The sequence below is a fragment of the Salvelinus sp. IW2-2015 genome, linkage group LG15 (genome assembly GCF_002910315.2).
Source record: "Salvelinus sp. IW2-2015 linkage group LG15, ASM291031v2, whole genome shotgun sequence".
Lineage (NCBI taxonomy): Eukaryota > Metazoa > Chordata > Actinopteri > Salmoniformes > Salmonidae > Salvelinus > Salvelinus sp. IW2-2015.
In genome coordinates this window covers 6721990-6735448 of record NC_036855.1, presented here as the reverse complement: position 1 = coordinate 6735448, position 13459 = coordinate 6721990, and the positions used below count along the sequence as shown (strand labels likewise).

The 13459-nt window shown below is 43.0% G+C and overlaps 1 protein-coding gene across 1 annotated transcript in view; it reads left to right on the top strand.

The window, feature by feature from the left end:
• The window catches only part of LOC111973959 (multiple C2 and transmembrane domain-containing protein 1-like), a 285210-nt gene that overhangs the window by 87431 nt on the left and 184320 nt on the right, over positions 1-13459 (top strand).

Genomic DNA, 13459 nt, shown 5'->3' with positions numbered 1-13459 from the left:
TGCAAGTGTCTGTATACAGTCATGGATAGTACTGGTGAAAGAACACTGCCCTGGGGGGTTCCAACTGAAGTAGTGCGCACCTCAGAGAGTGTGTTGCCAACTCCTACCTGCTGAGACCTATCAGTTAGGAAGTTGGTGATCCATGTGATAAGCATAGCATAAAGTCCGAAGTCTCCTCTGTCTGTTCGCGAGGACAAACGGATTGATTGTGTTAAATGCCGAGGAGGAATCTGCAAACATGATACGCACATGGGTTTCACTGCCCTCCAAATRCATGTACACCAGATGTAAGAGCGAGGGGATGCCATCATCTGTTCTTCTTTCTGACTGGTATGCAAATTGGAGGGGGTCAACGAGGTGTCTGGTGGTGTTGATGATGTATTCCTTGATGATCTTTTCAAGAGATTTAATCAGGAGAGAGGTCAGAGCGACACTTCTGTAAKCATTTGATGCAGATGGATGAGAGGTTTTTGGGACAGATACAAGAATACATTTTTTCCATAGAGCTAAAATTTCCAGTGTATCCAGGGACCGCTGGAAGAGAAAGCTGAAAACACTGCTCAGCTGAGTGAAACAATGTTTCAGGACAAGACCACTTATGTTATCAGGCCCGAGCTCTTTTTCGCTCCAGTGCTTTTGAACACTCGTTGTATGACTTCCTCATTGATGACAAGCACACTCTCGGTTGCCATGACGTCCTCTTCTGGACAGGCCCGGGGGAGCGGGTTCAACCCTTGCTTCAAAGCGGGTAAAAACTTCTTCAGTTCATTGGCTGTACACTCTCTAGTCCGGACAGGGATGGAGACGTTGCCTCCATTTGAAGGGGGCATTTGCCATATTCTTAATGCCCATCCAGGCAGACGGAGAGTTTCCCTGTGACATTATCTGTTGCACCTTATCCTTGTACTGGCATTTCACCTTTTTTATCTCTTTGTTCACCTCTCTACCTCTTTTCTATCGAGTAGATTCCCGGAGGCAAACACTTGTTTCTTCTTGCTAAGCACCACATTAAATTATTTGGTCACCCATGGTTTATTGTTAGGAAATATCTTACTTGTTTTTTAGGGGATACTCCTTGGTCACCTATGGTTTGTTGTTAGGAAATAGCTTACATGTTTTTTGGGGGATCACCAAATCAACACAGAATTCAATATAGCCAGATATTACGTTCAGGTCAGCTGATAATTTATCAAATACACTCCAGGTAGTACAATCAAAGCATCCCTGCAATTGATCAATACTGTCTTTTCACACACCTGGATTTGTTTTTTTCCACCACCTTCTCCCTTTTTTAAATTTGTAATTTTATTTTATATTGCAGCTAGATTGTGGCTTCCATTAATGTAATTGTCTGCATAATTTCCAATCCCAAATATTATTTTGTAAATATTCAGTACCAGTCAAAAGTTTGGACACACCTACTCATTCAGCCTGTTTTCCCACTTTTGTTTGTGGGTGATGGTTTTCTGTGTCTGTGTTTTCACCATACAGAACTGTTTCGATTTTCATTTTTTCCCTTCACTTTGTTATTTTGTATTTTTCGTGTTCTGATATAATAAATATTTATCATGGACACTTACAACGCTGCATTTTGGTCCGATCCTTCCTACTCCTCATCCGATGAAGACGAAGATCGTTACACTGTGCCTCTATGCTACTGTTTTATTGCTATCTATCTGTACTTTCAGTCCCTCTATTTCCTTTCTTAATATTAATTATTTTGACTTGCTTTTGTTTTGAAGATGAGTATTGAATTGCATGGCCTCTAAAGGCACATTTAAAAATGTCCCATACAATAAGTTATTCTGTCCTGGTTAAAAACTAGTTGTCATCCAATAGGCTTTGATAAATTGAATTAAATATAACCTTTATCTCACTAGATCAGGATATTTAAGCCTCCATATATCCACTAGTTTCATGATAGTCGTGATTTCCTTAAGTGCATAAGGTTGATAGTTTGTAGTGTGATTTCCTTTTCCAGTTCGTTGAGATATTTAAAACCGTATTATAATCTCCCACCATAATAGTGAATAATAATTTGTTCTTAACTTAACTGACCTAGTTAAATAAAGTAAAAATATATATATAATAATAATGTAATAGAGTCTTGTATTGCTTGTATGCTTGATAAATGATTATATATATTTTCATAGAAGCGTGGATCATTATTATTTGGACCGTATAGATTAATGAGCCAAATATATCACAATAGGTATTATATTCCTTCTCTGTTATCAACCAGTCAATCAATCAAATGTATTTATAAAGCCCTTTTTACATCAGCTGATGTCTAGAAGTGCTGTACAGAAACCCAGTCTAAAACCCCAAACAGCAAGCAAAGCAGATGTGAAGCACGGCCAGGTAAATACTGATAGTATTTTCTTATTATCTGCTAAGCCATTACGATTACTGTATAACTGGCTATACTAATTTCACCATTTACCATAATGAGATAAAAGTTTAAATTCTATTTATTATAATATATGTTTGTAAACGTACCGTAAAAGGTACCATAATAATTGAGTGTCCATATAGCTATAATATGGTATTTGCACTGCTACTGAGTAAACCTCCAACAGGAGCAGATTAACTGTGAAATGCATTTCCAACGCACTCGCCTCGATTGTATTCTATACAGTTATTAAAAATATATATACAGTGCATTCAGAAAGTATTCAGACCCCTTGACCTTTTCCACATTTTGTTACGTTACAGCCTTATTCTAAAATTGATTCAATTCTTTTTTCCCCTCATCAATCTACACAATATCCCATAATGACAAAGTAAAAAACAGGTTTTTAGACATTTTTACAAATGTATTAATAACAAAAAAGAAATACCTTATTTACATAAGTATTCAGAACATTTGATATGAGACTMAAAATTTAGCTCAGGTGCATCCTGTTTCCATTGGTCGATCATCCTTCAGATGTTTCTACAACTTGATTGGAGTCCACCTGTKGTAAATTCAATTGATTGGACATGATTTGGAAAGGCACACACCTTTCTCTATAAGGTACCACAGTTKACAGTGCATGTCAGAGCAAAAACCAAGCCATGAGGTCGAAGGAATTGTCCGTAGAGCTCCGACATAGGATTTTGTCGAGGTACAGATCTGGGGGAGGGTAGAAAAATATGTCTGCAGCATTGAAGGTCCCCAAGAACACAGTGGTCTCCATCATTCTTAAATGGAAGAAGTTTGGAACCACCAAGACTCTTCCTAGAGCTGGCCACCCAGTGAAACTGAGCAAAAGAGGGAAAAGGGCCTTGGTCAGGGAGGTGGCCAAGAACTTGATGGTCACTCTGACAGAGCTCCAGAGTTCCTCTATGGAAATGGGGGGACCTTCCAGAAGGACAACCATCTCTGCAGCACTCTACCGATCAGGCCTTTTATGGTCAAGTGGTCAGACGGAATACACTCCTCGGTAAAAGGCAGTCTGCTTGGAGTTTGCCAAAAGGCACCTCAAGACTCTCAGACCATGAGAAACAAGACTCTCTGGAATGATGAAACCAAGATTGAACTCTTTGGCCTTAATGCCAAGCGTCACGTCTGGAGGAAACCTGCTGTGAGGATGTTTTTGAGCGGCAGGGACTGGGAGACTAAAAGTTGGGAAAGATGAATGGAGCAAAGTACAGAGAGATCATTAATGAAAACTTGCTCCAGAGCACTCAGAACCTCAGACTGGGGCAAAGGTTCACCGTCCAACAGGATAACAACCCTAAACACACAGCCAAGACAACACAGGCGGGGTTTCGGGACAAGTTTCTGAGTGTCCTTGAGTGGCCCAGCCAGAGCCCGGACTTGAACCCGATCGAACATCTCTGGAGAGACCTGAAAATAGCTGTGCAGCGACGCTCCCCATCCAACATGACAGAGCTTGAGAGGATCTGCAGAGAAGAATCCGAAGAAAGTCCCCAAATACAGGTGTTCCAAGCTAATGGCGTCATACTCAAGAAGACTTGAGGCTTTAATCGCTGCCAAAGGTGCTTCAACAAAGTACTGTGTAAAGGGTCTGAATACTTATGTAAATGTGATCTTTAATTTTTGTATTATTTAAAATAAATTAGCAAAAATTTAAATACAAGGTTTTTTGCTTTGTCATTATGGGTCCCTGTATTTATATAGATAATGTGAGTTTGTCAGCAATTTGTCAATTTTCCCCTTCAATGATTGGACATGGCATGGGAGAGCAGGAAAGTTGGAAGAGGGATCTTTGTTTTGTTCCTCTTCAACCTCTGGCCACACCTCCTTTCCTGCCGCTTTCCCTCTTCCTTCTTAATAGTCCTTCGTCCGGGTTGTTTTGTTTCACCATCTCTGAAGTTATGTCCCCTTTGGTCCATTCTCTCCAATGTGAGTTGTTAGTTTTTGCTATAACGGATGAGTGGTTCCGCCGGCTTTCTCGAAAGTTCGCATGCTGTTTCAGGTACCAGCAAACGTAATCCAAGTAGGAGAATAATCCACTGTACACATTTCATGTTGCTCTACTGTAGCCTAACCCTAATCCGATGCAACATAAAACACTTTATACTACTATAAACAAAGCAACAAAAACGTACAAGTTTAAACATCTAACAAACAATCGATTCAGGGCACCACTGCGTAGAGCCCCCAAGGTCACGCAGCACCCCCAAGGAGGTCTGCGGCAGAGGTTGAAGAGGAATAAAACAAAGACCATCTTCCTACTGTCCTGCTCTTCACTGTCCAATCACTGAAGGGGAAAATGGACGAATTGCGGGCAAACTCACAGTATCTATATGAATACAGGGAGGCCTGTGTGATGGCCTTTTCTAAAACTCGGCTGTCGGAGGCGGTGGCCGATTCTGAAGTCCCCCCTGACAGATTCACTATCACTCGTATGGACAGAGACAGTGAAGCTACTGGTAAGGAGCACAGAGGGGGAGTCTGTGTGCTGATAAATGACAGATGGTGTAAAACTATGATTGTCAGGAAGAAAAAAAATGCACTCCTGATATAGAACTACTGTCAGTGTCACTGCACCCCTGCTACCTCCCCCGTGAATTCCCACAGCCTTTTCTGGCTGTTGTTTATATCCATCCAAGAGCCAACAGCATTTTCAATTCCATGCTCCATGGTGCCTGAGTCCCTGACCACCAGGCCATCTGTGTGAGAGATATAACACACACATCACCCACCTGTGACCAGCCACTTCCTGCCCCAGTCCAGGCAGGCAACTTAATTTCATGGTCTTCAGCCTGATGGATGGACGGCGATAAAGTAGCTCCCTTTATGGCGACGTAAAGCTGGTCGTGGTGGTTTGAGAGCGGGAGATAGTCTGGTGGTGTGTCTCGGGGGTATATCATCAACCAGGATGAGGAAAGGGGAGGAATGACTGGAGTGCAGCCAGAGAATGGCGACGGCCTCAACACTGGATCCATCATGTGGGGCTACCAATAGCGAATATCTCTGTGCTTATTGGCTGATCCATATGAGATTCTGGTGTAGAACCCTGAATTKGTCAACAGTGTGCACAACTGCTTAACTGAAGTCAGGTGCAGGAGAGCAGAGATGAGTGAACAGGCACACTTTATTTGGCAGAAGGAAAGCAGTCTGACGCAACTGCGTAACGACACTCCCGCCACAGGCAAAAGCGAATAGCGCACTCATCACACAAATAATGTACAGCATACAATACCACGGGTTCCAAACAAGACCCGGCGAAAAACCAGCATGAAGCGTCACACATGACACGTAACAAACAATTACACACACAGACATGGGGGGGAACAGAGGATAATATAGAGTAGTAGAGTGATGAGGGGATGTAAAACAGGTGTGCGGGAAAACAAGACAAAACAAATGGAAAATGAAAGGTGGAGCGGCGATGGCTAGAAGACCGGTGACGTCGACCGCCGAGCGCCGCCCGAACAAGGAGAGGAGCCGACTTCGGCGGGAGTCATGACAGAATTAGTGTTGATAAGTTCTGACTCCTACTCTATTAGCTGTGAATTCAGTGTGATACAAGTTTCAAACATAGTCATGTTACTGCACGCAGTCAATCATTTTTTCTAACTGCAAACAAAAAATAAGAGGAAAAATAGTACATTTTCGGTACTTACTAAATGGTAATTCCACTGGTTATTCCACTGGTAATAAATTTAAAGTGTGTGTGGTTAATGTTTTATATTTTTACAAGAACCCTCCATATTACCCTCAATGGGAGACTAAACACCTACTAGCTTTCACCAATATTTTCTGCATCAAATTAGTCCCCAGCTTGAGCAGATATCAACCATTACTAACTGGTAGCTCCTAGGCTCTACTACACACAGTATGGTAGCTACAGTATTCCATGCCTTAGCCCTGCTCCTGCTACTGTCCTGTAGAGATATATATATATGTATATATATACAGTATATATGTCCCAAATGGCACGCTATTACCTATACCAGGGCTCATAGTACTCTGGTCAAAGGTAGGGGACTATGTAGGGAATAGGGTGTTATTTGGGATGCAGGCTGTGAAGGGCATCAGTGGGTAGTGAAGTGTACTGTACATCTCGTCACAGAGCCAAACAGCCTGCTGGGCTGGCAGGACAGAATCATGTCACGGTCAGCGTTTTTCAGCATTTTCCACTCAGGCCCCCCCAGTCATAACACACCACATGTGATGTAATGAGTTGTGTGCCACTAGAATACATGTACACAGTGAGTCCTATCACACTGATATTGAAAGACTGAGACGGAGAGATGGTCCATCTCTCTAAGCTAAAGCACTTGATGACAAGTGTCGTCCGACAGACTGCATGTTAGACACAATGAAGTCTCTGGATGGGACTCTATTTAGTAAAAGTTCATCAGTGTGTGGAATCAAGGGCTCCGTAATGAATTATAAGGAGAGTCAGATTCAAGTCAAGGACTATGATGTTAGGCTGCTAATGAGTTGGGCAATTGCCTTTGACGTCACAGGCCTTTCTGTTAGCTCCAAATGATGAATGCTGATCTAGGATCAGGCTCCAAATTATGAGTGTAGTCTTTATTCATTGTGATCAAAAAGGCAGAACTGATCCTAAATCAGGACTTGTACTCTGAGGTGCTTGATACATAGGCCTGTATGTGTGTAGGTGAGTTTGTCAGACCCCCGTGGGAATGTTTGTGTAGTGTTTTTGGATTGTATAATTAACCCTATGAAGGGATTGGTGACAGGGCTGTTTGTAGTGATACTAAATGAATGCCACGCTAACACTCCTCTTCCATATGCTTTCATACCAGAGAAGAGGCTTGCTCCTGTGTGTGTGTTTAACAGCCTGGGTGGGTGACTGTGATTCTGTTAATGACGTTTGTGTGGTAGTCCTAATGACTGTAGAAGTGATGGATGCTCATTGCTTTGATGCTAATCTGATTAGACACATATAAACACAGTGCCAAGCTTCCAGACAGCCAGTCTTGGCCTCCATCCTCGCTCTGCAGGGTCARTCAGGAGAGTGGCTGATTGGCTAGTGATATCACATTGACTTATGGGGCAGGAGGATGAGTGCCTGTGTAACAGGGGATTGGTAAACTTATTCCTCAGTTTTAAAATCTAACCACACCATCAAATTGGTAGCTTTTTGGGAGGCGTAGCCAGCTAATACACTGTCAAAAGTTTCTGTGTGTGCTGGTGAGGGATGAACAGGTATGGTTAAACAACAGCAGTATCTGTGTCTGTCAAACAGCTGACAGATACATCATGCAGAGTTTTCCAATGAATTCATGTGACATATGACCTCAGAAAGTTCTAATGGACATTCAGTGGTCACACATTCTTTTCAATCACATTCCCAGTGGGTCAGAAGTTAACATAAACTCAATTGGTATTTGGTAGCATTGCCTTCAAACTGTTGAACTTGGGTCAACATGTCGGGTAGCCTTCCACAAGCTTCCAATAAGTTGGGTGAATTTGCCCATTCCTCCTAACAAAGCTGGTGTAACTGAGTCAGGTTTGTAGCCTCCTTGCTCGCACATGCTTTTCAGTTCTGCCCACAAATTTTCTACAGGATTGAGGTCAGGGCTTTGTGATGGCCACTCCAATACCTTGACTTTGTTGTCCTTAAGCCATTTTGCCACAACTTTGGAAGTATGCTTGTGTCATTGTCCATTTGAAGAATCATTTGCGACCAAGCTTTAACTTCCTGACTGATGTCTTGAGATGTTGCTTCAATATATCCACATAATTTTCCATTCTCACGCCATCTATTTTGTGAAGTGCACCAGTCCCTCCTGCAGCAAAGCACCCCCACAACATGATGCTGCCCACCCCCGTGCTTCACGGTTGGATGGTGTTCTTCGGCTTGCAAGCCTCCCCCTTTTTCCTCCAAACATAAAGATGGTAATTTTGGCCAAACAGTTCTGTTTTTGTTTCATCAGACCAGAGGACATTTCTCCAAAAAGTACGATCTTTTGTCCCATGTGCAGTTGCAAAACCGTAGTCTGGCTTTTTATGGCGGTTTTGGAGCAGTGCTTCTTTCCTACATTGTTAAATAAAGGTGAAATAAAAAATAAATAAGAATTTGGACTGTGGATATAGATACTTTTGTAACCTGTTTCCTCCAGCATCTTCACAAGGCCCTTGCTGTTGTTCTGGATTGATTTGCACTTTTCGCACCAAAGTACGTTCATCTCTAGGAGACAGAACGTGTCTCCTTCCTGAGCGGTATGACGGCTGCGTGTCCCATGGTGTCTATACTTGCGTATATTGTTTGTACAGATGAACGTGGTACCTCAGGCATGTGCAGACTTGTGAGGTCTACAATTTTCCTTCTGAGTGTTGGCTGGTTTATTTAGATTTTCCCAGGATGTCAAGCAAAGAGGCACTGAGTTTGAAGGTAAGGCTTGAAATGTATCCACAGGTACACCTCAATTGACTCAAATGATATAGTTAGCCTATCAGAAAGCTTCTAAAGCCATGACATAATTTCTGGAATTTCCAAGCTGTTTAAAGGCACAGTCAACTTAGTGTATGTAAACTTCTGACCCACTGAAATTGTGATATAGTGAATTATAGTGAAATAATCGTCTTGTAAACAATTGGAAAATGACTTGTGTCATGCACAAAGTAGATGTACTAACCGACTAGCCAAAAACTGTAGTTTGTAAACGAGAAATTTGTGGAGTGGTTGAAAAGCGAGTTTTAATGACTCCAACCTAAGTGTATGTAAACTTCCAACTTCGACTGTATATTAATAACTCTGTAATGTAATGCCAGTGTGCTGTCCTAGTAAGAGTAGAAGTAGGGCCTTTCACTTTTATCACTCTCTAGACAGATCTCCCCTTCCCCTCCCTCCCTCTCTCTCTCTTTCCCTCTCTCTCTCTCTCTTTCTTTCCTTCTTTCCCCTCCTCCCGCCCCCCTAATAGCCTGTACTCTCCTCTTGGTGTATAGTGAGTTGTATTTATGTTTTGTAGCAAGGCAGGGAGAGGCTAACCAAGCAGGCAGGGCAGGCACCACAACAAACAAACGCTAGCGCCTCAAGATTCATGTCATCTGAGTCACGCTCCAGATCATGTGACTAAGTTGAACCAAATAAGTAGAGACAGAGAGGCCCTGCTTCGGATCGTGCTCCTGTGCATCTACACTCTAGGCTACAAAGTCTCTCTTCAACGAAAAGCTTGCTCTTATTAAAACTTTTCCCTCTCGAACTGTGGCTCATTGAAGCTGTTTTGAAGAGTGCACCCACATTACCAACACAACGTTGCGCACACATATACATACAGACACGCAGACACACACACACACACACACACGCAACAACACACACACAGACAGATCAAGAACAGCAAGGAGATGACTTAGTCAACATTGGCCTGGAGTTGATATTGCTTACTTGATTTAAAAACTATTGTTAGAAAACTAGCTATGTACATATGTGAATATTTTCATATTTTGTTTCTCATTCTCACACACACACACACGCAAACACACACGCAGAACAACACACACAAACACAACACAACACACACACACACACACACACCACACACACACACACACACACACACACACACACACACACACACACACACACAAACCAAATTCCAGCAGAAGAAGAGCAATGCTTGATACTGAGCACTAGATGGGGGTGTTCATCTAGAGTTGTCCCTCTGTCTGCTAGATCCTAATGATTCAGATGTATTATCACCGTCTGCGCAGAACAGAGCAGAAAAAATGTATCGTCACTGTCACTGGCCAGACGGAGCAGAAATTATTTATTATACCCCTCCCTGACCAGACAGAGCAGACAAATTTATTATCACCATCTATGGCCAGACAGAGCAGACAGATTTATTATCACTGTCCCTGGCCAGACAGAGCAGACGATTTATAATCACTGTCCCTGGCCAGACAGACAGAAAATATGTATTATTACTGTCCCTGAAGACAGAGTAGGCAGGTTTATTATCACTGTCCCTGGCCAGACAGAGCAGACAGATTTATAATCACTGTCCCTGGCCAGACAGAGCAGACAGATTTATAATCACTGTCCCTGGCCAGACAAGACAGACATACTTAATGGGTTAGGACAGGCTCTTCATCCTATTTGATTAAACACAAACACACAGAGAGGGTGTAGCTTTCAAAATGTCAGTGACGGACACCAGAGCTGTGTTTTTGAGAGAAGATAATGGAGTGCATCAGATGACAGTGTGCTCGCGTTCAGCGGACCATAGTGACCCGGGTAGCTTCTTACAGCTGGATCATGTGTGTGTGTGTGTGTGTGTGTGTGTGGTGTGTGTGTGTGTGTGTGTGTGTGTGTGTGTGTGTGTGTGTGTGTGTGTGTGTGTGTGTGTGTGTGTTGTGTGTGTGTGTGTGTGTGTGTGTGTTGTGTGTGTGTGTGTTGTGTGACCACTGAATGTCCATTAGAACTTTCTGAGGTCATATGTCACATGAATTCATTGGAAAACTCTGCATGATGTATCTGTCAGCTGTTTGACAGACACAGATACTGCTGTGTGTTTAACCATACCTGTTCATCCCTCACCAGCACACACAGAAACTTTTGACAGTGTATTAGCTGGCTACGCCTCCCAAAAGCTACCAATTTGATGGTGTGGTTAGATTTTAAAACTGAGGAATAAGTTTACCAATCCCCTGTTTACACAGGCACTCATCCTCCTGCCCATAAGTCAATGTGATATCACTAGCCAATCAGCCACTCTCCTGACTGACCCTGCAGAGCGAGGATGGAGGCCAAGACTGGCTGTCTGGAAGCTTGGCACTGTGTTTTTATATGTGTCTAATCAGATTAGCATCAAAGCAATGAGCATCCATCACTTCTACAGTCATTAGGACTACCCACAAACGTCATTAACAGAATCACAGTCACCCACCCAGGCTGTTAAACACACACACAGGAGCAAGCCTCTTCTCTGGTATGAAAGCATATGGAAGAGGAGTGTTAGCGTGGCATTCATTTAGTATCACTACAAACAGCCCTGTCACCAATCCCTTCATAGGGTTAATTATACAATCCAAAAACACTACACAAACATTCCCACGGGGGTCTGACAAACTCACCTACACACATACAGGCCTATGTATCAAGCACCTCAGAGTACAAGTCCTGATTTAGGATCAGTTCTGCCTTTTTGATCACATGAATAAAGACTACACTCATAATTTGGAGCCTGAATCCTAGATAGCATTCATCATTTGGAGCTAACAGAAAGGCCTGTGACGTCAAAGGCAATTGCCCCAACTCATTAGCAGCCTAACATCATAGTCCTTGACTTGAATCTGACTCTCCTTATAATTCATTACGGAGCCCTTGATTCCACACACTGATGAACTTTTACTAAATAGAGTCCCATCCAGAGACTTCATTGTGTCTAACATGCAGTCTCTGTCGGACGACACTTGTCATCAAGTGCTTTAGCTTAGAGAGATGGACCATCTCCGTCTCAGTCTTTCAATATCAGTGTGATAGGACTCACTGTGTACATGTATTCTAGTGGCACACAACTCATTACATCACATGTGGTGTGTTATGACTGGGGGGCCCTGAGTGGAAAATGCTGAAAAACGCTGACCGTGACATGATTCTGTCCTGCCAGCCCAGCAGGCTGTTTGGCTCTGTGACGAGATGTACAGTACACTTCACTACCCACTGATGCCCTTCACAGCCTGCATCCAATAACACCCTATTCCCTACATAGTCCCCTACCTTTGACCAGAGTACTATGAGCCCTGGTATAGGGAATAGCGTGCCATTTGGGACATATATACTGTATATATATACATAATATATATATCTCTACAGGACAGTAGCAGGAGCAGGGCTAAGGCATGGAATACTGTAGTACCATACTGTGTGTAGTAGAGCCTAGGAGCTACCAGTTAGTAATGGTTGATATCTGCTCAAGCTGGGGACTAATTTGATGCAGAAATATATTGGTGAAAGCTAGTAGGTGTTTAGTCTCCCATTGAGGGTAATATGGAGGGTTCTTGTAAAATATAAAACATTAACCACACACACTTTAAATTTATTACCAGTGGAATAACCAGTGGAATTACCATTTAGTAAGTACCGAAAATGTACTATTTTCCCTCTTATTTTTTGTTTGCAGTTAGAAAAAATGATTGACTTGCGTGCAGTAACATGACTATGTTTGAAACTTGTATCACACTGAATTCACAGCTAATAGAGTAGGAGTCAGAACTTATCAACACTAATTCTGTCATGACTCCCGCCGAAGTCGGCCTCCTTCTCCTTGTTCGGGCGGCGCTCGGCGGTCGACGTCACCGGTCTTCTAGCCATCGCCGCTCCACCTTTCATTTTCCATTTGTTTTTGTCTTGTTTTCCCGCACACCTGTTTTACATCCCCTCATCACTCTACTACTCTATATTATCCTCTGTTCCCCCCCATGTCTGTGTGTGTTAATTGTTTGTTACGTGTCATGTGTGACCTTCATGCTGGTTTTTCGCCGGTTCTTGTTTGGAACCCGTGGTATTGTATGCTGTACATTATTTGTGTGAGAGTGCGCTATTGCTTTTGCCTGTGGCGGGAGTGTCGTTACGCAGTTGCGTCAGACTGCTTTCCTTCTGCCAAATAAAGTGTGCCTGTTCACTCATCTCTGCTCTCCTGCACCTGACTTCAGTTAAGCAGTTGTGCACACTGTTGACCAATTCAGGGTTCTACACCAGAATCTCATATGGATCAGCCAATAAGCACAGAGAATATTCGCTATTGGTAGCCCCACATGATGGATCCAGTGTTGAGGCCGTCGCCCATTCTCTGGCTGCACTCCAGTCATTCCTCCCCTTTCCTCATCCTGTTTGATGATATACCCCGAGACACACCACCAGACTATCTCCCGCTCTCAAACCACCACGACCAGCTTTACGTCGCCATAAAGGAGCTACTTTATCGCCGTCCATCCATCAGGCTGAAGACCATGAAATTAAGTTGCGCTGCTGGACTGGGGCAGGAAGTGGGCTGGTCACAGGTGGGTGATGTGTGTGTTATA